The sequence below is a fragment of the Phyllobates terribilis genome, unplaced genomic scaffold (assembly GCF_046119375.1).
Source record: "Phyllobates terribilis strain yellow unplaced genomic scaffold, ASM4611937v1 Scaffold_27__1_contigs__length_16484149, whole genome shotgun sequence".
Lineage (NCBI taxonomy): Eukaryota > Metazoa > Chordata > Amphibia > Anura > Dendrobatidae > Phyllobates > Phyllobates terribilis.
In genome coordinates, this window is record NW_027362787.1 from 5,598,300 (window position 1) to 5,624,324 (window position 26,025).

Here is a 26,025-nt window from a genome sequence, read left to right on the forward strand (position 1 = left end):
GTCCAGACGTGTGAGAGGTTCGGCCGGGCTTCAGGGGCCAAAGTCAACTGCAGGAAGTCGGAAGCCATGCTCTTCGGGGATTGGCAGCCGGCCTCCTCCGCCCCCTTCCCCTTCAACATTCAACCGGATTTCCTCAAGGTGCTGGGAGTCTGGTTCGGGAAGGAAGGAGCGGCCCTCAAGTCCTGGCAAGAACGCTTGGCCAAGGTGAAGCAACGGATCGGACTCTGGAGCCTCAGACACCTCACTTGTGAGGGTAAGGCACTCGTCCTGCGTAATGAGGTCCTGCCCGTCTTGCAGTACACGGCGCAGGCCTGGCCCCCACACGTCACTGTGTGCAGGGCCATTACCAGGACAGTGTTTCACTTTGTCTGGGGATCCAAGATGGACAGAGTCAGGCGGGCCGTCATGTACAAGGAGCCTCGCAAGGGTGGGAAGGGCGTTCCAGATATCCCCACCCTCCTGCGATCCTCTTTTGTGTGTGATTGTGTCCGCCGACTTTGCAAGTCAAGAATGGCTCCGCGGGCAGGTCCATGTCTCGCTTCTTCCTGCTTCCTCTTTGGAGGTGACTCGGCTGGGACAAGTGGGACAGCTCCTTCCCCTACAACTGGACGACGCCATGGTTCTACGGAGACGTCGTTCGATTTGTGGGGGAGCATCAACTGGAGGGACTCAAGCCCGACTTGTGGAAGCCCAAAACTATCCACAAGCTAATCAGAGCCAAGGATGACGTGGAGAACATCACAGGACTTCACCAGGACACGCTGGAGACTGTGTGGACAAATGTGTCGTCTGACAGGCTGACCAACGGGCACAAGGACTTGTCGTGGATGGCGATTCAGGGCGGACTGCCCGTCCGGTCATTCATGCATGCCCGGAACCTGTGCAAGACCCGGTACTGCCCAAGGTGCCCCTTCGTGGAGGAAACATCTTTGCACACTTTTTGGGACTGCGGATTTGCACAGCGCCTATTGACTGCACTTGAGGACGACCTGAGGAACTCTGTCCCCAGGGCGAGCCTATCGCACCATTCTGTGCTTTACGGACTCTTCCCTGGGGTTCATACCGTCGGAGCCATCCAGGAGGCTTGGCGCCTTATGAACTGCTTCAAGGATGCCCTTTGGGTCGCCAGGAACCGGCTCATCTTGAGGAGGGAGAGGATGTCCATCCAGGACTGCCGCAGGCTGATCCACAGCCTGCTCAGAGACTATTCCATCATGGACGGTCCGGAGGACGAGGACGAGGACTAAACCCCTCCTCCCCCTCTCCCCTTATGTGTCTTGTCTTTCAATAAAGCTTCGGGCCTGTGATTTTCCCCTCCCCATCCCCTTTTTCCCAATCCCCATCCCTTATCACGGTTCGTCGTACTGTATTGATTGACATGCTTTTTCTTTCAGATTGAGTGTTTTGTGTAGCATAGGGGTGTGATGTGTCTAGTTAGTGCGTCGTATCCTCATGCTATGTAAATATGATGTAGAATTCTGTGTGTACTGGGCTGCGGCACTGTACACTGTCTGTTAACTTATTTTTTGTGCTAATAAAAGATATATTCAATCAAAAAAATCTGTTCTTATCAGTTTAATATCTGATACGTCCCCTATCTGGGGACCATATATTAAATGGATTTTTAGAACAGGGAGATGGAAAAAGAGCTTGCTCTGTCCACTCCACGCATTGACCTGGTATTGCAGTATCTCCAGGACCGGTGCACCCCTTCTTTAATGCAGTTTCTAAAATCAGAAAGAATTGAATTCAATGTTTTTTGTTCATTTTGCTTGTTTGTCGGATTTTGGGATGGACTCTTTGGCTTTGCTTTTCTTCTCCTCATTGGATTTTTCATGTTCAAAGTTGCAGAAGCCAGATTACAAGCTCATTTTGGTTCAACTTCAGCAACTGTGCATTGCATTGCCATGTAATGTGATGCAATGCTATCTTTCTAGCTCTCCCTTTTTACTTCCTTTTGGATAAACAGACATATTAGGCAAGCATTTTGGAGCTTTCACCTAAATAACTACAGGTGGTGAGATAAGCTGCACAATATAATTGACCTTTCAGTATATTGTTGCACACACACCATCTATTTAGCAAATGCCCTTGTTATCAACAGCAGCCTTTTAAACTCACCTGAGCTAACAGGTATGTGCGCTGGTTACTCTGCTGCGCTTAAAATTTCTTTTTTGGTTTGCTACAATGCCTTTTCTGAAACGTTGTCTCCTTCTGCTGGAACACTGACTTCTTTCATTTAATGCCTGCAGACTATAAAAGAGAACCCAACCCAAAAAGTTTGGTTGATTAGTCTGTGGCATTCTGTTAAACTGTTGCTTATGGCGGTCTCTGTGAGCTTCTCAGCGACATTCAGCCAGCCAGGTATCCTGCCTGCAGTAGATGGAATGTGGCAATGGAACGCTGGCTGCGCGTGTCATAATAGGCTCTGAGCCTTTATATACCTGTGCACAGCAGCAGCCACCTTCAGTCTGCTGCTGGACAGCCAGCAGCAGCAGCAGCAGGAGAGGTATGTAATCAGGAGCCCTCCTGCTAAGGGTAGACAGCTGCTCGTTCCACCCCACCCCCCGCCTTAATTGGTTCTCCTCCCTTCCAACGTTGTTGAGGCGGGTGGGAACAGCAGGGGGTGAAGGTGCTGTGTTTAAAGAGGTGGAGTTATGCAGATCTAAAACGCGTGGATTGCAGCAGCAGCAAGCCGAAAAGTGCAGGCATGTAAGGGATCTAGAGGTTGACAACATGTCTTCTTAACGGGAGTCCAGGAGCTCATCTCCACAAATGGACTTTTCAGGATCCTTGGGTGGCTCCGTAGTTTGAAACCAATTCTGGTTATCGCTTCTCGGCCTTTTGGCTAAGATCAAGTGTAGTAAACCCCAGAAAGACTTGGCTTCGTAGCACGCCGCACCTTTGCCAATCATACTTTCTGAGCAACCCCCCCTATTCCTGGCCTCCGGGCTAGGAAGGGGAATTTTTATAAACCCGGTCGGAGGTCCGGTCAGCTTTGGGCTGAGAAACCAACACAGGCTCCAGCTCCACTAGGGTGGCAGCCTAGATGGAAGCTGGGAGCACGAAAACAGCTCTTCTCCGGCTTCGGCTAGGGAGAGCATCGGAGATCCCTGACCCTCGCTGTGGCCTTCTGGCTCGGAGGGATGGGGATGGTTTATTGGGGACCCTCTCCTCCAGGAAGGGTCCACATGAATCCTCGCCTCGTGCGCTGTTTTGGTGTGACTTCGGTCACATTTTTCAGTGCCTTGGATGCAGCTTCAATCAAAAAAAATCTGTTCTTATCAGTTTAATATCTGATACGTCCCCTATCTGGGGACCATATATTAAATGAATTTTTAGAACAGGGAGATGGAAAAAGAGCTTGCTCTGTCCACTCCACGCATTGACCTGGTATTGCAGTATCTCCAGGACCGATGCACCCCTTCTTTAATGCAGTTTCTAAAATCAGAAAGAATTGAATTCAATGTTTTTTGTTCATTTTGCTTGTTTGTCGGATTTTGGGATGGACTCTTTGGCTTTGCTTTTCTTCTCCTCATTGGATTTTTCATGTTCAAAGTTGCAGAAGCCAGATTACAAGCTCATTTTGGTTCAACTTCAGCAACTGTGCATTGCATTGCCATGTAATGTGATGCAATGCTATCTTTCTAGCTCTCCCTTTTTACTTCCTTTTGGATAAACAGACATATTAGGCAAGCATTTTGGAGCTTTCACCTAAATAACTACAGGTGGTGAGATAAGCTGCACAATATAATTGACCTTTCAGTATATTGTTGCACACACACCATCTATTTAGCAAATGCCCTTGTTATCAACAGCAGCCTTTTAAACTCACCTGAGCTAACAGGTATGTGCGCTGGTTACTCTGCTGCGCTTAAAATTTCTTTTTTGGTTTGCTACAATGCCTTTTCTGAAACGTTGTCTCCTTCTGCTGGAACACTGACTTCTTTCATTTAATGCTTGCAGACTATAAAAGAGAACCCAACCCAAAAAGTTTGGTTGATTAGTCTGTGGCATTCTGTTAAACTGTTGCTTATGGCGGTCTCTGTGAGCTTCTCAGCGACATTCAGCCAGCCAGGTATCCTGCCTGCAGTAGATGGAATGTGGCAATGGAACGCTGGCTGCGCGTGTCATAATAGGCTCTGAGCCTTTATATACCTGTGCACAGCAGCAGCCACCTTCAGTCTGCTGCTGGACAGCCAGCAGCAGCAGCAGCAGGAGAGGTATGTAATCAGGAGCCCTCCTGCTAAGGGTAGACAGCTGCTCGTTCCACCCCACCCCCCGCCTTAATTGGTTCTCCTCCCTTCCAACGGTGTTGAGGCGGGTGGGAACAGCAGGGGGTGAAGGTGCTGTGTTTAAAGAGGTGGAGTTATGCAGATCTAAAACGCGTGGATTGCAGCAGCAGCAAGCCGAAAAGTGCAGGCATGTAAGGGATCTAGAGGTTGACAACATGTCTTCTTAACGGGAGTCCAGGAGCTCATCTCCACAAATGGACTTTTCAGGATCCTTGGGTGGCTCCGTAGTTTGAAACCAATTCTGGTTATCGCTTCTCGGCCTTTTGGCTAAGATCAATCGCTTCTCGGCCTTTTGGCTAAGATCAAGTGTAGTATCTTTTGAAAAGGCAGTTTTGTCCTTGGGCTGCCCTAGTAAATTGATGCATATTACACACTGGTTTGGTGCACTTGTTAGTACGCCAGGTGGCTCATAGAGTTATCTGATGGAAAACATGGCCCTCCAGGATCGAAGTCACTAGGCTGGGTAAGTGTGAGGGCTTTGGAGCAATGTGCCCCAGGAGTAGGCGCCCTGGTGGGAGTCCAAGCTTACTGGGACTGGGAACCCCAGAAAGACTTGGCTTCGTAGCACGCCGCACCTTTGCCAATCATACTTTCTGAGCAACCCCCCCTATTCCTGGCCTCCGGGCTAGGAAGGGGAATTTTTATAAACCCGGTCGGAGGTCCGGTCAGCTTTGGGCTGAGAAACCAACACAGACTCCAGCTCCACTAGGGTGGCAGCCTAGATGGAAGCTGGGAGCACGAAAACGGCTCTTCTCCGGCTTCGGCTAGGGAGAGCATCGGAGATCCCTGACCCTCGCTGTGGCCTTCTGGCTCGGAGGGATGGGGATGGTTTATTTGGGACCCTCTCCTCCGGGAAGGGTCCACATGAATCCTCGCCTCGTGCGCTGTTTTGGTGTGACTTCGGTCACATTTTTCAGTGCCTTGGATGCAGCTTCAATCAAAAAATCAAAAAATCTGTTCTTATCAGTTTAATATCTGATACGTCCCCTATCTGGGGACCATATATTAAATGGATTTTTAGAACAGGGAGATGGAAAAAGAGCTTGCTCTGTCCACTCCACGCATTGACCTGGTATTGCAGTATCTCCAGGACCGGTGCACCCCTTCTTTAATGCAGTTTCTAAAATCAGAAAGAATTGAATTCAATGTTTTTTGTTCATTTTGCTTGTTTGTCGGATTTTGGGATGGACTCTTTGGCTTTGCTTTTCTTCTCCTCATTGGATTTTTCATGTTCAAAGTTGCAGAAGCCAGATTACAAGCTCATTTTGGTTCAACTTCAGCAACTGTGCATTGCATTGCCATGTAATGTGATGCAATGCTATCTTTCTAGCTCTCCCTTTTTACTTCCTTTTGGATAAACAGACATATTAGGCAAGCATTTTGGAGCTTTCACCTAAATAACTACAGGTGGTGAGATAAGCTGCACAATATAATTGACCTTTCAGTATATTGTTGCACACACACCATCTATTTAGCAAATGCCCTTGTTATCAACAGCAGCCTTTTAAACTCACCTGAGCTAACAGGTATGTGCGCTGGTTACTCTGCTGCGCTTAAAATTTCTTTTTTGGTTTGCTACAATGCCTTTTCTGAAACGTTGTCTCCTTCTGCTGGAACACTGACTTCTTTCATTTAATGCCTGCAGACTATAAAAGAGAACCCAACCCAAAAAGTTTGGTTGATTAGTCTGTGGCATTCTGTTAAACTGTTGCTTATGGCGGTCTCTGTGAGCTTCTCAGCGACATTCAGCCAGCCAGGTATCCTGCCTGCAGTAGATGGAATGTGGCAATGGAACGCTGGCTGCGCGTGTCATAATAGGCTCTGAGCCTTTATATACCTGTGCACAGCAGCAGCCACCTTCAGTCTGCTGCTGGACAGCCAGCAGCAGCAGCAGCAGGAGAGGTATGTAATCAGGAGCCCTCCTGCTAAGGGTAGACAGCTGCTCGTTCCACCCCACCCCCCGCCTTAATTGGTTCTCCTCCCTTCCAACGGTGTTGAGGCGGGTGGGAACAGCAGGGGGTGAAGGTGCTGTGTTTAAAGAGGTGGAGTTATGCAGATCTAAAACGCGTGGATTGCAGCAGCAGCAAGCCGAAAAGTGCAGGCATGTAAGGGATCTAGAGGTTGACAACATGTCTTCTTAACGGGAGTCCAGGAGCTCATCTCCACAAATGGACTTTTCAGGATCCTTGGGTGGCTCCGTAGTTTGAAACCAATTCTGGTTATCGCTTCTCGGCCTTTTGGCTAAGATCAAGTGTAGTATCTGTTCTTATCAGTTTAATATCTGATACATCCCCTATCTGGGGACCATATATTAAATGGATTTTTAGAACAGGGAGATGGAAAAAGAGCTTGCTCTGTCCACTCCACGCATTGACCTGGTATTGCAGTATCTCCAGGACCGGTGCACCCCTTCTTTAATGCAGTTTCTAAAATCAGAAAGAATTGAATTCAATGTTTTTTGTTCATTTTGCTTGTTTGTCGGATTTTGGGATGGACTCTTTGGCTTTGCTTTTCTTCTCCTCATTGGATTTTTCATGTTCAAAGTTGCAGAAGCCAGATTACAAGCTCATTTTTTTTCAACTTCAGCAACTGTGCATTGCATTGCCATGTAATGTGATGCAATGCTATCTTTCTAGCTCTCCCTTTTTACTTCCTTTTTGATAAACAGACATATTAGGCAAGCATTTTGGAGCTTTCACCTAAATAACTACAGGTGGTGAGATAAGCTGCACAATATAATTGACCTTTCAGTATATTGTTGCACACACACCATCTATTTAGCAAATGCCCTTGTTATCAACAGCAGCCTTTTAAACTCACCTGAGCTAACAGGTATGTGCGCTGGTTACTCTGCTGCGCTTAAAATTTCTTTTTTGGTTTGCTACAATGCCTTTTCTGAAACGTTGTCTCCTTCTGCTGGAACACTGACTTCTTTCATTTAATGCCTGCAGCCTATAAAAGAGAACCCAACCCAAAAAGTTTGGTTGATTAGTCTGTGGCATTCTGTTAAACTGTTGCTTATGGCGGTCTCTGTGAGCTTCTCAGCGACATTCAGCCAGCCAGGTATCCTGCCTGCAGTAGATGGAATGTGGCAATGGAACGCTGGCTGCGCGTGTCATAATAGGCTCTGAGCCTTTATATACCTGTGCACAGCAGCAGCCACCTTCAGTCTGCTGCTGGACAGCCAGCAGCAGCAGCAGCAGGAGAGGTATGTAATCAGGAGCCCTCCTGCTAAGGGTAGACAGCTGCTCGTTCCACCCCACCCCCCGCCTTAATTGGTTCTCCTCCCTTCCAACGGTGTTGAAGCGGGTGGGAACAGCAGGGGGTGAAGGTGCTGTGTTTAAAGAGGTGGAGTTATGCAGATCTAAAACGCGTGGATTGCAGCAGCAGCAAGCCGAAAAGTGCAGGCATGTAAGGGATCTAGAGGTTGACAACATGTCTTCTTAACGGGAGTCCAGGAGCTCATCTCCACAAATGGACTTTTCAGGATCCTTGGGTGGCTCCGTAGTTTGAAACCAATTCTGGTTATCGCTTCTCGGCCTTTTGGCTCAGATGTGTAATGGGTCTAGTCATTTGGCTGTCTGTGCGTTAACTCTTGGCCCTGTGGCATCGCCATTTTATGGCTTAAGCCACTTGCTGCTATAAGGAGTTGGCCAGTAGACACGACTAGCGATAATGGGACGCATTCGATACGCTGGGCCCGGTGAGGCTCGAGTGAAGTTTGGAATCCAGATTGATGTGGAAGAAGGCAAAGAAGGAATCTTTACCCTCAGCTTCGTGGTGAAGGAGATTTTGTTTGGACTCCTTGAAGTGAAGAAGGAAGAAATCTTGTGCCTCCAGCAATTCAAAAGCAAGTATAATCTTGTATTTACTTCTATGGCTGTTTGCAACAATTTCTATGATTGTTTGAAAAAGAATCTGGACAATCAATATTTGGATGGGCTGACTTTTGTCATCTTGTATTGCTCCAAAGAGGTACCTCTGACTGTTTTCATGTACAACCCACATGTGGACTTGGCTTTGATTTATGCCTTTCTAAATAGGCACTGCTATATTACCAAGGTGGCAGTAAAAGTCATGAATGAGGAGGAACTATGGACCGGTAAATATCGTTTCATGGTCAAGTTCCGGGAAAGTCCTGATGAACCAGGGGGTATACATTATCCTCCATCAAATTTTTCCATTGGGAGTGAGCAGGGTTACCTGTTCTTCCCCAATGCGCCCAGGTTTTGTCGTCATTGTAGGAGGTATGGCCATACTCAGGAAGCATGCGACATCAGACAGATTATTTGCAGGAAGTGCAATGAGGTGGGTCATTCTTCCAATAATTGCAAAAATGAAATAGTCTGTAACCTCTGCGGAGAGAAGGGGCATGCCTTCAGAGACTGTATATTCCATCCTGGTTCATATGCGGGGGCAGCGGGAAGGGGAAAGAGAAGAAATGAATCTCCTGCACCCACAGCTACAACTCCGACTGCTCCAACTCCGACTGCTCCGATATCTACTCTGGCTTTCCTGGATGAGGAGGAGGCTCGGGTTGCTTTTCCAGAACTGGTTCGTGTGAATGTAAGAGGAAATATGGAGCTGGCACCTGAGCCACCGGTGCAGAGGGCCGCGTCTGTGGCTTCAGATGTCAGTGAGTCTGAGACGATAACTGATGATCGTATAGGCATGGAAGTGGCCCCGGTGGAGGATCTGGAGGCTGAAATTCCAGACATGATGGTTACATTGCAGGGGGAAGAGGAGTCTGATCTGACCAGAACACCGCATGTGGCCTGGAGCGATGTCGTTTCTGACCTTGAGGAGGAGGGAGGTCAGGGGGACTTTGACCCCCAGCGGCGGGATTATAGTTCAGATGAAGATGGAGGCGCTTCAGTGAAGAAAAAGAAGAAAACTGAGCCATCCTTTTCCCCTTTAAGTGACTGCAGTGTGAGTCCAGCCCGGGTGTACCCTACTGCATCCGATCCCCAAGATGTATCTTTTTTGGGGGAAGGCACAAACTACGATATCTGCACGTCCAGCGTCCTACCCCCAGAAGGGTTAGGATGATGTACAGGTGGGCATGTTGTCGTGACCTGCCACATCAAATTAATAGATGGGTGCCCAAGTTGCTCTCAGCATCTTGTCGCTAAATGTTCGGCTGATTAAATCTGAGTCGAGAAGAGTGGCAATTTTGGACTACTTGAGCAACTTGGATGCGGACGTATACTGTGTCCAGGAGTGTGGGATCTCCGATCCCTTAAGTGAAAATGCATGGCCTTTAGGTCAAAGTGTGTGGTCTGGTTCTGTATGTAATAAAAATTGTGGGGTAGGTGTTTTGGTGAAGGGTTATAGTGTTAAGATAGAAAGTTACATGGTGGTGGAGGCGGGGAGGTGTGTAATATGTGAGTTAAATTGTAGGGGGTGGAGGGTTAGGGTGGTAAATATGTATGCACCAATAGATAAAGGGGAGAGGCTGGAAATTTTTGAGAAATTATGTTTTTTTTTATCTGGCAAAATGCCAATAATTTTTGTTGGAGATTTCAATTGTGTGACGGAGGGGGATAAGATGGATGTTACAGGTAAAAGACTCAAGAGTCTTGTGGCGGATTTTTCCTTACAGGATGCTGCGGAAGTTTTTTTAGGTAATCCACCTCCTGCGACCTATAAGGCCGACAGGGGAGGCATAGAGTCTAGAATAGACCGTATCTTCTTTTCTTCACAAAATGTTATTTGTAGGAATTTCCAGCAGGAAGATGTTCCCTTCTCTGACCATGTGTGTTTGAGGGCACGTCTAGAAGGTAAGATTTCCTTTGTATATGGTGGTGGCGTCTGGAAACTTAATGTGCGTTTGCTGGAAGATAATAGGATCATGCGTGATTTTAGGCGAATGTATGTTAGGTGGAGGGATAAAAAAAGTGATTTCAGGAATGTGCTTGAGTGGTGGGACTGGATGAAGAGTGAGATTGTTTTTTTCTTTAGAAAAAGGGGCAGGAGGAAAGCAGCAATGAATAGAGCAAAATGTAATGATTTAAGCTCTAGACTGGAGTGGCTGAGGATGTTAAGGATGATTGGAGTGGATGTGGATGTTTTGATGTGTCAAGTGAAAGAAGAGATTAAGAAATATATTGAGGGTAAAGGGAAAGAAATTATTTACCGTTCTAAGATTGAACATTTGGAGAAAAATGAGAAATGCACAAGGTTTTTTTTCAAAAAAGTTTTTGGGAAGAAAGTAGATATGGATGAGGTGGTGAATGGTGATGGGGTGTGTGTGAGTGGGAAGGATGTGATGCAGGAGGTGGTGTTGTTTTATAAGGAGTTGTATGGGGAAAAATGGGTTGATGATAGGATGTTGACTGATGCTTTGGGGTGTTTAGAAGGTTGTTTGGGTGAGGATGAACGTGAAATATTGGATGATGTAATTGTGTTGGATGAAGTTAAAAAAGTGGTGATGTCTGCGAGTAAGAATAAAACACCTGGGAAGGATGGACTGCCCGTGGAGTTATATGTTAAGGAATGGGACACGATGGGAAATGACTTATTGGAGGTGTGCCAGTATATGTTCACGGAGAATATGTTGAGTGAATCTATGAGAGATGGGGTGGTGGTTTTGGTTCATAAGAAAGGTGATAAAAAGGATTTGGGGAATTGGAGGCCAATCACCCTTTTGAATGCAGACTATAAGGTGTTTAGTAAATTGTTGGCTAGCCGGATGCGGGAAGTGATTGGCGGTGTGGTGGATGAAGACCAAGTGTGTGCAGTGCCTGGGAGAAGTATGACTGAAAATTTGGTGTTGTTGCGTGATGTGATTGGGGATTGTATGAGTCGTAAGCAGAAATGTTTGTTGTTTTCGGTTGATTTTGAAAAAGCTTTTGACCGTGTGTCACATAGCTTTATATTTAAGGTTTTGTCTAAGATGGGTTATTCCAGGAATTTTGTAAACTGTGTTAGGAGTTTGTATTGTAATGTTTCAAGTGAATTTTTGGTGAATGGGTGGTTGAGTGAGAAAGTGAGAATTAAATCAGGAGTGCGTCAGGGGTGCCCTATGTCCCCTTTTTTGTTTATTAGTGTGATTGAAGTGTTGATGTGTATGGTTAGGAAGGATAAGGTTATGAGAGGTGTGATGATTCCTGGGAGTAATGGAAAGGATGTGAGAATTCTAGGTTACATGGATGATGTAGTGATTGTGAGTGGGAATATGGCTGCGATGAGTAGGGCAAGGTTGATATTAAGTTTGTTTTGTAGTGTCTCAGCTTTTAAGGTCAATTGGACTAAGAGTTCCTTTAAATGTTTTGGTGAGAGGAATGTACGGATGGATGGTGTGAGGTGTGAGGATGGTGCAATAAAGGTGCTTGGGATTAAGTTTAATGATGATTTGAAAGGAAATGAGAGTTGGGAAGATTGTGGGGTGAGAGTGGTGCGCAAGTTGATTTTTTGGCGAATGAGAGAATTAACTCTGACTGGGAAAGTTCTGATTATTAAGGCGGTTATTTTGCCTATTTTGTTGTTTGTTGCGAATGTATATCCTGCTGCTTTTAAGAAAATTAGGAAAACTGAGAAATTCATCTTTAATTTTCTTTGGGGAAGTCGCATGGAGAAATTGAAACGGGAATATGTCTATAAGTTATGTGTAAATGGTGGTTTGGATTTTCCAAATATTGATTTCTTTTTAGGGATTAGTTACGTGAAAATGGTGGTGGTGGTTCTAGGGAAAAGTAATAAGTGTGCTTATATGATGAAGTATTCGGCTGGATGGATGCTTTATGGCTTAAAGTGGGTCAAAAGGGATGCTAGAGTGCCTGTTGCTTTTAAGTGTCCTGTATGGTATGGTTGTGTTGAGAAATTTGTAAGGAAGTATGATTTGTTGTCCGTTAACATGAGTGATTTTAGGCAAAAGAAGAAAGTCATTAGGATGGTGCGTGAGCGTGAGGTGGTATGTAATATCAATGGGTTGAGAGGGGAGGAAGTAACCGAGATGTGGAGAAAATTAAGTATAGATGGTGTGACTAACAGACAGAGAGATATCGCTTGGATGATATTGCATGACATTTTGCCTGTTAGAGATGTGCAAAAGAAGAGGGATTTAGTTAAATCTGAGGTATGCCCGAGGGATGGATGTGGTTTGAGAGAGCATGTTAGACATATGGTATGGGATTGTGATTTTGCATATGATGTATGGAAGGGTATAGGGGGACTTTGCAAGGAATTGGTGGGTGTAAAGTATGTTAATTGGAAACTTGCTATGTTTGGGATGGGTGCATGTAGTAGAATTAAGGATAGGATTTTATGGTTGTTGGTGGTGTGTGTAATTGAAAGTTTGTGGGATGCGAGGAATTTGTTAGTTTTTAAAAGGAAGAAAATGTCAGTTAATGAATGTTTGAGATTGATTCTGTCACGTATGTATGTAATATACCTCTGGGATCAGGAACGTGGAAGTATTATAGATGCTGAAGGGATCTGGAAGTTTAAAAAGTGGAGGTTTTTGGTAAAGTTTAATTAGTAGTGTATAATGTACCTGATGATAAGGTTTGGTTTTATTTTTGATTATATACCAAGTGTGATGAAAGGCTAAGTGTCAATGAAAGGCTTTTGTAAGTCGATTTGATTGAGCTTATGCTCCGGCCTATCTGATTTGGTTAAAAAGAAAAAAAAAAAAAAAAAAAAAAAATCTGTTCTTATCAGTTTAATATCTGATACGTCCCCTATCTGGGGACCATATATTAAATGGATTTTTAGAACAGGGAGATGGAAAAAGAGCTTGCTCTGTCCACTCCACGCATTGACCTGGTATTGCAGTATCTACAGGACCGGTGCACCCCTTCTTTAATGCAGTTTCTAAAATCAGAAAGAATTGAATTCAATGTTTTTTGTTCATTTTGCTTGTTTGTCGGATTTTGGGATGGACTCTTTGGCTTTGCTTTTCTTCTCCTCATTGGATTTTTCATGTTCAAAGTTGCAGAAGCCAGATTACAAGCTCATTTTGGTTCAACTTCAGCAACTGTGCATTGCATTGCCATGTAATGTGATGCAATGCTATCTTTCTAGCTCTCCCTTTTTACTTCCTTTTGGATAAACAGACATATTAGGCAAGCATTTTGGAGCTTTCACCTAAATAACTACAGGTGGTGAGATAAGCTGCACAATATAATTGACCTTTCAGTATATTGTTGCACACACACCATCTATTTAGCAAATGCCCTTGTTATCAACAGCAGCCTTTTAAACTCACCTGAGCTAACAGGTATGTGCGCTGGTTACTCTGCTGCGCTTAAAATTTCTTTTTTGGTTTGCTACAATGCCTTTTCTGAAACGTTGTCTCCTTCTGCTGGAACACTGACTTCTTTCATTTAATGCCTGCAGACTATAAAAGAGAACCCAACCCAAAAAGTTTGGTTGATTAGTCTGTGGCATTCTGTTAAACTGTTGCTTATGGCGGTCTCTGTGAGCTTCTCAGCGACATTCAGCCAGCCAGGTATCCTGCCTGCAGTAGATGGAATGTGGCAATGGAACGCTGGCTGCGCGTGTCATAATAGGCTCTGAGCCTTTATATACCTGTGCACAGCAGCAGCCACCTTCAGTCTGCTGCTGGACAGCCAGCAGCAGCAGCAGCAGGAGAGGTATGTAATCAGGAGCCCTCCTGCTAAGGGTAGACAGCTGCTCGTTCCACCCCACCCCCCGCCTTAATTGGTTCTCCTCCCTTCCAACGGTGTTGAGGCGGGTGGGAACAGCAGGGGGTGAAGGTGCTGTGTTTAAAGAGGTGGAGTTATGCAGATCTAAAACGCGTGGATTGCAGCAGCAGCAAGCCGAAAAGTGCAGGCATGTAAGGGATCTAGAGGTTGACAACATGTCTTCTTAACGGGAGTCCAGGAGCTCATCTCCACAAATGGACTTTTCAGGATCCTTGGGTGGCTCCGTAGTTTGAAACCAATTCTGGTTATCGCTTCTCGGCCTTTTGGCTAAGATCAAGTGTAGTATCTGTTCTTATCAGTTTAATATCTGATACGTCCCCTATCTGGGGACCATATATTAAATGGATTTTTAGAACAGGGAGATGGAAAAAGAGCTTGCTCTGTCCACTCCACGCATTGACCTGGTATTGCAGTATCTCCAGGACCGGTGCACCCCTTCTTTAATGCAGTTTCTAAAATCAGAAAGAATTGAATTCATTGTTTTTTGTTCATTTTGCTTGTTTGTCGGATTTTGGGATCGACTCTTTGGCTTTGCTTTTCTTCTCCTCATTGGATTTTTCATGTTCAAAGTTGCAGAAGCCAGATTACAAGCTCATTTTGGTTCAACTTCAGCAACTGTGCATTGCATTGCCATGTAATGTGATGCAATGCTATCTTTCTAGCTCTCCCTTTTTACTTCCTTTTGGATAAACAGACATATTAGGCAAGCATTTTGGAGCTTTCACCTAAATAACTACAGGTGGTGAGATAAGCTGCACAATATAATTGACCTTTCAGTATATTGTTGCACACACACCATCTATTTAGCAAATGCCCTTGTTATCAACAGCAGCCTTTTAAACTCACCTGAGCTAACAGGTATGTGCGCTGGTTACTCTGCTGCGCTTAAAATTTCTTTTTTGGTTTGCTACAATGCCTTTTCTGAAACGTTGTCTCCCTCGGCTGGAACACTGACTTCTTTCATTTAATGCCTGCAGACTATAAAAGAGAACCCAACCCAAAAAGTTTGGTTGATTAGTCTGTGGCATTCTGTTAAACTGTTGCTTATGGCGGTCTCTGTGAGCTTCTCAGCGACATTCAGCCAGCCAGGTATCCTGCCTGCAGTAGATGGAATGTGGCAATGGAACGCTGGCTGCGCGTGTCATAATAGGCTCTGAGCCTTTATATACCTGTGCACAGCAGCAGCCACCTTCAGTCTGCTGCTGGACAGCCAGCAGCAGCAGCAGCAGGAGAGGTATGTAATCAGGAGCCCTCCTGCTAAGGGTAGACAGCTGCTCGTTCCACCCCACCCCCCGCCTTAATTGGTTCTCCTCCCTTCCAACGGTGTTGAGGCGGGTGGGAACAGCAGGGGGTGAAGGTGCTGTGTTTAAAGAGGTGGAGTTATGCAGATCTAAAACGCGTGGATTGCAGCAGCAGCAAGCCGAAAAGTGCAGGCATGTAAGGGATCTAGAGGTTGACAACATGTCTTCTTAACGGGAGTCCAGGAGCTCATCTCCACAAATGGACTTTTCAGGATCCTTGGGTGGCTCCGTAGTTTGAAACCAATTCTGGTTATCGCTTCTCGGCCTTTTGGCTAAGATCAAGTGTAGTATCTTTCGAAAAGGCGGTTTTGGATGTTGGCCGCCCTAGTAGATTGATACATTATGCACACTGGGGTTTAGGCGCTTGTTAGTACGCCAGCTGGCTAATATAGTCATCTGTTGGAAAGCATGGCCCCCCAGGATCGACGCCATTGGGCCGGGAAAGATCGAAAGCCCGAAGTGTGAAGTGCCCCAGGAGTGGTGACCCTGGGGTGCCTTAACTCACTGGGATTGGGAACCCCACTTGAGTTTATGGCACATTTGCACAAGCACTTCAAATTTTCTTTCTTCGCACACACCCTTATTCCGGGCCTTCTGGCCTTAGGATGGGGAATTTTTCAATTCCCGGTCGAAGGTCCGGGCAGTATTATACTGTGAAACCTTCACTATTTATTTAATTTCTTTGTCACTGTGTGTCCACTTATTCACGTGTGTCACGTCCTACTAGGATTTTGTCGGGATGCGGTTCCCTTACGGGTTCCTCTCTTGGCAGGTCTAGGGGGGGAGTGTGTGGCCATCAGGTTCCGCTCCCCCCTGAACCCCCCTGGCTCTCCTCTTTTGGGAGGAGAGCGTTGTTGGCTCCCCTCTTCCGGGAGCGGAGCACAGTCTTTGGCTCCCAGTGCCTTGCTCGGGTGAGAACTCGGGCAGGTGCTGGGGGTAAGATTGGGTCGCCTCTGGCTTCGGCTGGAGGTGGCTTTTTGTCCCTGTTCCTCGCTGTGGCCTTTTGGCTCGGAGGGACGGGGAATGGTTTGGGGGACCCTTCTCCTTTTGGAGAGGGTTTCAAGAAGACCAGCATCCTAGTGCACTTTTTTTGTGGCACTTGTCACTTTTTTAAGCGCACTCGGGTTTTGTACACGAATTCGGGCTTTCAAAGAAAAAAAAAAAATCTGTTCTTATCAGTTTAATATCTGATACGTCCCCTATCTGGGGACCATATATTAAATGGATTTTTAGAACAGGGAGATGGAAAAAGAGCTTGCTCTGTCCACTCCACGCATTGACCTGGTATTGCAGTATCTCCAGGACCGGTGCACCCCTTCTTTAATGCAGTTTCTAAAATCAGAAAGAATTGAATTCAATGTTTTTTGTTCATTTTGCTTGTTTGTCGGATTTTGGGATGGACTCTTTGGCTTTGCTTTTCTTCTCCTCATTGGATTTTTCATGTTCAAAGTTGCAGAAGCCAGATTACAAGCTCATTTTGGTTCAACTTCAGCAACTGTGCATTGCATTGCCATGTAATGTGATGCAATGCTATCTTTCTAGCTCTCCCTTTTTACTTCCTTTTGGATAAACAGACATATTAGGCAAGCATTTTGGAGCTTTCACCTAAATAACTACAGGTGGTGAGATAAGCTGCACAATATAATTGACCTTTCAGTATATTGTTGCACACACACCATCTATTTAGCAAATACCCTTGTTATCAACAGCAGCCTTTTAAACTCACCTGAGCTAACAGGTATGTGCGCTGGTTACTCTGCTGCGCTTAAAATTTCTTTTTTGGTTTGCTACAATGCCTTTTCTGAAACGTTGTCTCCTTCTGCTGGAACACTGACTTCTTTCATTTAATGCCTGCAGACTATAAAAGAGAACCCAACCCAAAAAGTTTGGTTGATTAGTCTGTGGCATTCTGTTAAACTGTTGTTATGGCGGTCTCTGTGAGCTTCTCAGCGACATTCAGCCAGCCAGGTATCCTGCCTGCAGTAGATGGAATGTGGCAATGGAACGCTGGCTGCGCGAGTCATAATAGGCTCTGAGCCTTTATATACCTGTGCACAGCAGCAGCCACCTTCAGTCTGCTGCTGGACAGCCAGCAGCAGCAGCAGCAGGAGAGGTATGTAATCAGGAGCCCTCCTGCTAAGGGTAGACAGCTGCTCGTTCCACCCCACCCCCCGCCTTAATTGGTTCTCCTCCCTTCCAACGGTGTTGAGGCGGGTGGGAACAGCAGGGGGTGAAGGTGCTGTGTTTAAAGAGGTGGAGTTATGCAGATCTAAAACGCGTGGATTGCAGCAGCAGCAAGCCGAAAAGTGCAGGCATGTAAGGGATCTAGAGGTTGACAACATGTCTTCTTAACGGGAGTCCAGGAGCTCATCTCCACAAATGGACTTTTCAGGATCCTTGGGTGGCTCCGTAGTTTGAAACCAATTCTGGTTATCGCTTCTCGGCCTTTTGGCTAAGATCAAGTGTAGTATCTGTTCTTATCAGTTTAATATCTGATACGTCCCCTATCTGGGGACCATATATTAAATGGATTTTTAGAACAGGGAGATGGAAAAAGAGCTTGCTCTGTCCACTCCACGCATTGACCTGGTATTGCAGTATCTCCAGGACCGGTGCACCCCTTCTTTAATGCAGTTTCTAAAATCAGAAAGAATTGAATTCAATGTTTTTTGTTCATTTTGCTTGTTTGTCGGATTTTGGGATGGACTCTTTGGCTTTGCTTTTCTTCTCCTCATTGGATTTTTCATGTTCAAAGTTGCAGAAGCCAGATTACAAGCTCATTTTGGTTCAACTTCAGCAATTGTGCATTGCATTGCCATGTAATGTGATGCAATGCTATCTTTCTAGCTCTCCCTTTTTACTTCCTTTTGGATAAACAGACATATTAGGCAAGCATTTTGGAGCTTTCACCTAAATAACTACAGGTGGTGAGATAAGCTGCACAATATAATTGACCTTTCAGTATATTGTTGCACACACACCATCTATTTAGCAAATGCCCTTGTTATCAACAGCAGCCTTTTAAACTCACCTGAGCTAACAGGTATGTGCGCTGGTTACTCTGCTGCGCTTAAAATTTCTTTTTTGGTTTGCTACAATGCCTTTTCTGAAACGTTGTCTCCTTCTGCTGGAACACTGACTTCTTTCATTTAATGCCTGCAGACTATAAAAGAGAACCCAACCCAAAAAGTTTGGTTGATTAGTCTGTGGCATTCTGTTAAACTGTTGCTTATGGCGGTCTCTGTGAGCTTCTCAGCGACATTCAGCCAGCCAGGTATCCTGCCTGCAGTAGATGGAATGTGGCAATGGAGCGCTGGCTGCGCGTGTCATAATAGGCTCTGAGCCTTTATATACCTGTGCACAGCAGCAGCCACCTTCAGTCTGCTGCTGGACAGCCAGCAGCAGCAGCAGGAGAGGTATGTAATCAGGAGCCCTCCTGCTAAGGGTAGACAGCTGCTCGTTCCACCCCACCCCCCGCCTTAATTGGTTCTCCTCCCTTCCAACGGTGTTGAGGCGGGTGGGAACAGCAGGGGGTGAAGGTGCTGTGTTTAAAGAGGTGGAGTTATGCAGATCTAAAACGCGTGGATTGCAGCAGCAGCAAGCCGAAAAGTGCAGGCATGTAAGGGATCTAGAGGTTGACAACATGTCTTCTTAACGGGAGTCCAGGAGCTCATCTCCACAAATGGACTTTTCAGGATCCTTGGGTGGCTCCGTAGTTTGAAACCAATTCTGGTTATCGCTTCTCGGCCTTTTGGCTAAGATCAAGTGTAGTATCTGTTCTTATCAGTTTAATATCTGATACGTCCCCTATCTGGGGACCATATATTAAATGGATTTTTAGAACAGGGAGATGGAAAAAGAGCTTGCTCTGTCCACTCCACGCATTGACCTGGTATTGCAGTATCTCCAGGACCGGTGCACCCCTTCTTTAATGCAGTTTCTAAAATCAGAAAGAATTGAATTCAATGTTTTTTGTTCATTTTGCTTGTTTGTCGGATTTTGGGATGGACTCTTTGGCTTTGCTTTTCTTCTCCTCATTGGATTTTTCATGTTCAAAGTTGCAGAAGCCAGATTACAAGCTCATTTTGGTTCAACTTCAGCAATTGTGCATTGCATTGCCATGTAATGTGATGCAATGCTATCTTTCTAGCTCTCCCTTTTTACTTCTTTTTGGATAAACAGACATATTAGGCAAGCATTTTGGAGCTTTCACCTAAATAACTACAGGTGGTGAGATAAGCTGCACAATATAATTGACCTTTCAGTATATTGTTGCACACACACCATCTATTTAGCAAATGCCCTTGTTATCAACAGCAGCCTTTTAAACTCACCTGAGCTAACAGGTATGTGCGCTGGTTACTCTGCTGCGCTTAAAATTTATTTTTTGGTTTGCTACAATGCCTTTTCTGAAACGTTGTCTCCTTCTGCTGGAACACTGACTTCTTTCATTTAATGCCTGCAGACTATAAAAGAGAACCCAACCCAAAAAGTTTGGTTGATTAGTCTGTGGCATTCTGTTAAACTGTTGCTTATGGCGGTCTCTGTGAGCTTCTCAGCGACATTCAGCCAGCCAGGTATCCTGCCTGCAGTAGATGGAATGTGGCAATGGAGCGCTGGCTGCGCGTGTCATAATAGGCTCTGAGCCTTTATATACCTGTGCACAGCAGCAGCCACCTTCAGTCTGCTGCTGGACAGCCAGCAGCAGCAGCAGGAGAGGTATGTAATCAGGAGCCCTCCTGCTAAGGGTAGACAGCTGCTCGTTCCACCCCACCCCCCGCCTTAATTGGTTCTCCTCCCTTCCAACGGTGTTGAGGCGGGTGGGAACAGCAGGGGGTGAAGGTGCTGTGTTTAAAGAGGTGGAGTTATGCAGATCTAAAACGCGTGGATTGCAGCAGCAGCAAGCCGAAAAGTGCAGGCATGTAAGGGATCTAGAGGTTGACAACATGTCTTCTTAACGGGAGTCCAGGAGCTCATCTCCACAAATGGACTTTTCAGGATCCTTGGGTGGCTCCGTAGTTTGAAACCAATTCTGGTTATCGCTTCTCGGCCTTTTGGCTAAGATCAAGTGTAGTATCTGTTCTTATCAGTTTAATATCTGATACGTCCCCTATCTGGGGACCATATATTAAATGGATTTTTAGAACAGGGAGATGGAAAAAGAGCTTGCTCTGTCCACTCCACGCATTGACCTGGTATTGCAGTATCTCCAGGACCGGTGCACCCCTTCTTTAATGCAGTTTCTAAAATCAGAAAGAATTGAATTCAATGTTTTTTGTTCATTTTGCTTGTTTGTCGGATTTTGGGATGGACTCTTTGGCTTTGCTTTTCTTCTCCTCATTGGATTTTTCATGTTCAAAGTTGCAGAAGCCAGATTACAAGCTCATTTTGGTTCAACTTCAGCAACTGTGCATTGCATTGCCATGTAATGTGATGCAATGCTATCTTTCTAGCTCTCCCTTTTTACTTCCTTTTGGATAAACAGACATATTAGGCAAGCATTTTGGAGCTTTCACCTAAATAACTACAGGTGGTGAGATAAGCTGCACAATATAATTGACCTTTCAGTATATTGTTGCACACACACCATCTATTTAGCAAATGCCCTTGTTATCAACAGCAGCCTTTTAAACTCACCTGAGCTAACAGGTATGTGCGCTGGTTACTCTGCTGCGCTTAAAATTTCTTTTTTGGTTTGCTACAATGCCTTTTCTGAAACGTTGTCTCCTTCTGCTGGAACACTGACTTCTTTCATTTAATGCCTGCAGACTATAAAAGAGAACCCAACCCAAAAAGTTTGGTTGATTAGTCTGTGGCATTCTGTTAAACTGTTGCTTATGGCGGTCTCTGTGAGCTTCTCAGCGACATTCAGCCAGCCAGGTATCCTGCCTGCAGTAGATGGAATGTGGCAATGGAACGCTGGCTGCGCGTGTCATAATAGGCTCTGAGCCTTTATATACCTGTGCACAGCAGCAGCCACCTTCAGTCTGCTGCTGGACAGCCAGCAGCAGCAGCAGCAGGAGAGGTATGTAATCAGGAGCCCTCCTGCTAAGGGTAGACAGCTGCTCGTTCCACCCCACCCCCCGCCTTAATTGGTTCTCCTCCCTTCCAACGGTGTTGAGGCGGGTGGGAACAGCAGGGGGTGAAGGTGCTGTGTTTAAAGAGGTGGAGTTATGCAGATCTAAAACGCGTGGATTGCAGCAGCAGCAAGCCGAAAAGTGCAGGCATGTAAGGGATCTAGAGGTTGACAACATGTCTTCTTAACGGGAGTCCAGGAGCTCATCTCCACAAATGGACTTTTCAGGATCCTTGGGTGGCTCCGTAGTTTGAAACCAATTCTGGTTATCGCTTCTCGGCCTTTTGGCTAAGATCAAGTGTAGTATCTGTTCTTATCAGTTTAATATCTGATACGTCCCCTATCTGGGGACCATATATTAAATGGATTTTTAGAACAGGGAGATGGAAAAAGAGCTTGCTCTGTCCACTCCACGCATTGACCTGGTATTGCAGTATCTCCAGGACCGGTGCACCCCTTCTTTAATGCAGTTTCTAAAATCAGAAAGAATTGAATTCAATGTTTTTTGTTCATTTTGCTTGTTTGTCGGATTTTGGGATGGACTCTTTGGCTTTGCTTTTCTTCTCCTCATTGGATTTTTCATGTTCAAAGTTGCAGAAGCCAGATTACAAGCTCATTTTGGTTCAACTTCAGCAACTGTGCATTGCATTGCCATGTAATGTGATGCAATGCTATCTTTCTAGCTCTCCCTTTTTACTTCCTTTTGGATAAACAGACATATTAGGCAAGCATTTTGAAGCTTTCACCTAAATAACTACAGGTGGTGAGATAAGCTGCACAATATAATTGACCTTTCAGTATATTGTTGCACACACACCATCTATTTAGCAAATGCCCTTGTTATCAACAGCAGCCTTTTAAACTCACCTGAGCTAACAGGTATGTGCGCTGGTTACTCTGCTGCGCTTAAAATTTCTTTTTTGGTTTGCTACAATGCCTTTTCTGAAACGTTGTCTCCTTCTGCTGGAACACTGACTTCTTTCATTTAATGCCTGCAGACTATAAAAGAGAACCCAACCCAAAAAGTTTGGTTGATTAGTCTGTGGCATTCTGTTAAACTGTTGCTTATGGCGGTCTCTGTGAGCTTCTCAGCGACATTCAGCCAGCCAGGTATCCTGCCTGCAGTAGATGGAATGTGGCAATGGAACGCTGGCTGCGCGTGTCATAATAGGCTCTGAGCCTTTATATACCTGTGCACAGCAGCAGCCACCTTCAGTCTGCTGCTGGACAGCCAGCAGCAGCAGCAGCAGGAGAGGTATGTAATCAGGAGCCCTCCTGCTAAGGGTAGACAGCTGCTCGTTCCACCCCACCCCCCGCCTTAATTGGTTCTCCTCCCTTCCAACGGTGTTGAGGCGGGTGGGAACAGCAGGGGGTGAAGGTGCTGTGTTTAAAGAGGTGGAGTTATGCAGATCTAAAACGCGTGGATTGCAGTAGCAGCAAGCCGAAAAGTGCAGGCATGTAAGGGATCTAGAGGTTGACAACATGTCTTCTTAACGGGAGTCCAGGAGCTCATCTCCACAAATGGACTTTTCAGGATCCTTGGGTGGCTCCGTAGTTTGAAACCAATTCTGGTTATCGCTTCTCGGCCTTTTGGCTAAGATCAAGTGTAGTATCTTTCGAAAAGGCGGTTTTGGATGTTGGCCGCCCTAGTAGATTGATACATTATGCACACTGGGGTTTAGGCGCTTGTTAGTACGCCAGGTGGCTAATATAGTCATCTGGTGGAAAGCATGGCCCCCCAGGATCGACGCCATTGGGCCGGGGAAGATCGAAAGCCCGAAGTGTGAAGTGCCCCAGGAGTGGTGACCCTGGGGTGCCTTAACTCACTGGGATTGGGAACCCCACTTGAGTTTATGGCACATTTGCACTAGCACTTCAATATTTCTTTCTTCACACACACCCTTATTCCGGGCCTTCTGGCCTTAGGATGGGGAATTTTTCAATTCCCGGTCGAAGGTCCGGGCAGTATTATACTGTGAAACCTTCACTATTTATTTAATTTTTTTTTGTCACTGTGTGTCCACTTTTTCACGTGTGTCCCCGTCCTTACTAGGATTTTGTCGGGATGCGGTTCCCTTACGGGTTCCTCTCTTGGCAGGTCTAGGGGGGGAGTGTGTGGCCATCAGGTTCCGCTCCCCCCTGAACCCCACTGGCTCTCCTCTTTCGGGAGGAGAGCGTTGCTGGCTCCCCTCTTCCGGGAGGGGAGCACAGTCTTTGGCTCCCAGTGCCTTGCTCGGGTGAGAACTCGGGCAGGTGCTGGGGGTAAGATTGGGTCGCCTCTGGCTCCGGCTGGAGGTGGCTATTTGTCCCTGTTCCTCGCTGTGGCCTTCTGGCTCGGAGGGACGGGGAATGGTTTGGGGGACCCTTCTCCTTTTGGAGAGGGTTTCAAGAAGACCAGCATCCTAGTGCACTTTTTTTTGTGGCACTTGTCACTTTTTTAAGCGCACTCGGGTTTTGTACACGAATTCGGGCTTTCGATAAAAAAAAAAAAAAAAATCTGTTCTTATCAGTTTAATATCTGATACGTCCCCTATCTGGGGACCATATATTAAATGGATTTTTAGAACAGGGAGATGGAAAAAGAGCTTGCTCTGTCCACTCCACGCATTGACCTGGTATTGCAGTATCTCCAGGACCGGTGCACCCCTTCTTTAATGCAGTTTCTAAAATCAGAAAGAATTGAATTCAATGTTTTTTGTTCATTTTGCTTGTTTGTCGGATTTTGGGATGGACTCTTTGGCTTTGCTTTTCTTCTCCTCATTGGATTTTTCATGTTCAAAGTTGCAGAAGCCAGATTACAAGCTCATTTTGGTTCAACTTCAGCAACTGTGCATTGCATTGCCATGTAATGTGATGCAATGCTATCTTTCTAGCTCTCCCTTTTTACTTCCTTTTGGATAAACAGACATATTAGGCAAGCATTTTGGAGCTTTCACCTAAATAACTACAGGTGGTGAGATAAGCTGCACAATATAATTGACCTTTCAGTATATTGTTGCACACACACCATCTATTTAGCAAATGCCCTTGTTATCAACAGCAGCCTTTTAAACTCACCTGAGCTAACAGGTATGTGCGCTGGTTACTCTGCTGCGCTTAAAATTTCTTTTTTGGTTTGCTACAATGCCTTTTCTGAAACGTTGTCTCCTTCTGCTGGAACACTGACTTCTTTCATTTAATGCCTGCAGACTATAAAAGAGAACCCAACCCAAAAAGTTTGGTTGATTAGTCTGTGGCATTCTGTTAAACTGTTGCTTATGGCCGTCTCTGTGAGCTTCTCAGCGACATTCAGCCAGCCAGGTATCCTGCCTGCAGTAGATGGAATGTGGCAATGGAACGCTGGCTGCGCGTGTCATAATAGGCTCTGAGCCTTTATATACCTGTGCACAGCAGCAGCCACCTTCAGTCTGCTGCTGGACAGCCAGCAGCAGCAGCAGCAGGAGAGGTATGTAATCAGGAGCCCTCCTGCTAAGGGTAGACAGCTGCTCGTTCCACCCCACCCCCCGCCTTAATTGGTTCTCCTCCCTTCCAACGGTGTTGAGGCGGGTGGGAACAGCAGGGGGTGAAGGTGCTGTGTTTAAAGAGGTGGAGTTATGCAGATCTAAAACGCGTGGATTGCAGCAGCAGCAAGCCGAAAAGTGCAGGCATGTAAGGGATCTAGAGGTTGACAACATGTCTTCTTAACGGGAGTCCAGGAGCTCATCTCCACAAATGGACTTTTCAGGATCCTTGGGTGGCTCCGTAGTTTGAAACCAATTCTGGTTATCGCTTCTCGGCCTTTTGGCTAAGATCAAGTGTAGTATCTGTTCTTATCAGTTTAATATCTGATACGTCCCCTATCTGGGGACCATATATTAAATGGATTTTTAGAACAGGGAGATGGAAAAAGAGCTTGCTCTGTCCACTCCACGCATTGACCTGGTATTGCAGTATCTCCAGGACCGGTGCACCCCTTCTTTAATGCAGTTTCTAAAATCAGAAAGAATTGAATTCAATGTTTTTTGTTCATTTTGCTTGTTTGTCGGATTTTGGGATGGACTCTTTGGCTTTGCTTTTCTTCTCCTCATTGGATTTTTCATGTTCAAAGTTGCAGAAGCCAGATTACAAGCTCATTTTGGTTCAACTTCAGCAACTGTGCATTGCATTGCCATGTAATGTGATGCAATGCTATCTTTCTAGCTCTCCCTTTTTACTTCCTTTTGGATAAACAGACATATTAGGCAAGCATTTTGGAGCTTTCACCTAAATAACTACAGTCATGGCCAAAAGTATTGAGAATGAGACAAATAGTAATTTTTCCAAAGTTTACTGCTTCATTTTTTGTAATGGCAATTTGCATATACTCCTGAATGTCAAAGAGTGATCAGCTTAACAGCAATTACTGTACTTGCAAAGTCAATATTTGCCCAGAAAATGAACTTTAACCCCCAAAACACATTTTAACATCATTGCAGTCCTGCCTTAAAAGGAGCAGCTAACATCGTTTTAGTGATTGATCCATTAACACAGGTGTGGGTGTTGATGAGGACAGGGCTGGCGATCAATCAGTCATGATTAAGTAAGAATGACATCACTGGACACTTTAAAAGGAGGCTGGTTCTTGGCATCATTGTTTCTCTTCAGTTAACCATGGTTATCTCTAAAGAAACACGTGCAGCCATCATTGCACTGCACAAAAATGGCCT

At 45.6% G+C, this 26,025-nt stretch overlaps 13 non-coding genes and 4 pseudogenes across 13 annotated transcripts; all 17 read left to right on the forward strand.

Moving 5' to 3' along the window:
• Nucleotides 1–1,519: 1,519 nt before the first annotated feature.
• LOC141177707 (U2 spliceosomal RNA) lies at nucleotides 1,520–1,713 on the forward strand. Its single transcript, XR_012254277.1, has one exon. It is a non-coding gene; the product is annotated as a U2 spliceosomal RNA (small nuclear RNA).
• A 1,115-nt stretch (nucleotides 1,714–2,828) lies between these two features.
• LOC141178181 (U2 spliceosomal RNA) lies at nucleotides 2,829–3,017 on the forward strand. Its single transcript, XR_012254491.1, has one exon. It is a non-coding gene; the product is annotated as a U2 spliceosomal RNA (small nuclear RNA).
• Nucleotides 3,018–3,243: 226 nt separating this feature from the next.
• On the forward strand, nucleotides 3,244–3,427 carry LOC141177676 (U2 spliceosomal RNA). The gene has a single exon (XR_012254249.1). It is a non-coding gene; the product is annotated as a U2 spliceosomal RNA (small nuclear RNA).
• Nucleotides 3,428–4,571: 1,144 nt separating this feature from the next.
• LOC141178069 (U2 spliceosomal RNA) lies at nucleotides 4,572–4,687 on the forward strand (annotated as a pseudogene).
• Nucleotides 4,688–5,201: 514 nt separating this feature from the next.
• On the forward strand, nucleotides 5,202–5,401 carry LOC141177735 (U2 spliceosomal RNA). Its single transcript, XR_012254301.1, has one exon. It is a non-coding gene; the product is annotated as a U2 spliceosomal RNA (small nuclear RNA).
• A 1,115-nt stretch (nucleotides 5,402–6,516) lies between these two features.
• On the forward strand, nucleotides 6,517–6,707 carry LOC141177465 (U2 spliceosomal RNA). Its single transcript, XR_012254057.1, has one exon. It is a non-coding gene; the product is annotated as a U2 spliceosomal RNA (small nuclear RNA).
• A 6,192-nt stretch (nucleotides 6,708–12,899) lies between these two features.
• LOC141177989 (U2 spliceosomal RNA) lies at nucleotides 12,900–13,095 on the forward strand. The gene has a single exon (XR_012254468.1). It is a non-coding gene; the product is annotated as a U2 spliceosomal RNA (small nuclear RNA).
• A 1,115-nt stretch (nucleotides 13,096–14,210) lies between these two features.
• Nucleotides 14,211–14,401, forward strand: LOC141178207 (U2 spliceosomal RNA). Its single transcript, XR_012254514.1, has one exon. It is a non-coding gene; the product is annotated as a U2 spliceosomal RNA (small nuclear RNA).
• A 1,115-nt stretch (nucleotides 14,402–15,516) lies between these two features.
• LOC141178119 (U2 spliceosomal RNA) lies at nucleotides 15,517–15,608 on the forward strand (annotated as a pseudogene).
• Nucleotides 15,609–16,402: 794 nt separating this feature from the next.
• LOC141177923 (U2 spliceosomal RNA) lies at nucleotides 16,403–16,582 on the forward strand (annotated as a pseudogene).
• Nucleotides 16,583–17,696: 1,114 nt separating this feature from the next.
• On the forward strand, nucleotides 17,697–17,887 carry LOC141178208 (U2 spliceosomal RNA). The gene has a single exon (XR_012254515.1). It is a non-coding gene; the product is annotated as a U2 spliceosomal RNA (small nuclear RNA).
• A 1,112-nt stretch (nucleotides 17,888–18,999) lies between these two features.
• Nucleotides 19,000–19,190, forward strand: LOC141178210 (U2 spliceosomal RNA). The gene has a single exon (XR_012254516.1). It is a non-coding gene; the product is annotated as a U2 spliceosomal RNA (small nuclear RNA).
• Nucleotides 19,191–20,302: 1,112 nt separating this feature from the next.
• LOC141178211 (U2 spliceosomal RNA) lies at nucleotides 20,303–20,493 on the forward strand. The gene has a single exon (XR_012254517.1). It is a non-coding gene; the product is annotated as a U2 spliceosomal RNA (small nuclear RNA).
• A 1,115-nt stretch (nucleotides 20,494–21,608) lies between these two features.
• On the forward strand, nucleotides 21,609–21,799 carry LOC141178212 (U2 spliceosomal RNA). The gene has a single exon (XR_012254518.1). It is a non-coding gene; the product is annotated as a U2 spliceosomal RNA (small nuclear RNA).
• Nucleotides 21,800–22,914: 1,115 nt separating this feature from the next.
• LOC141178130 (U2 spliceosomal RNA) lies at nucleotides 22,915–23,006 on the forward strand (annotated as a pseudogene).
• Nucleotides 23,007–23,805: 799 nt separating this feature from the next.
• On the forward strand, nucleotides 23,806–23,989 carry LOC141177890 (U2 spliceosomal RNA). The gene has a single exon (XR_012254414.1). It is a non-coding gene; the product is annotated as a U2 spliceosomal RNA (small nuclear RNA).
• Nucleotides 23,990–25,104: 1,115 nt separating this feature from the next.
• On the forward strand, nucleotides 25,105–25,295 carry LOC141178213 (U2 spliceosomal RNA). Its single transcript, XR_012254519.1, has one exon. It is a non-coding gene; the product is annotated as a U2 spliceosomal RNA (small nuclear RNA).
• The last annotated feature ends 730 nt before the right edge of the window (nucleotides 25,296–26,025 follow it).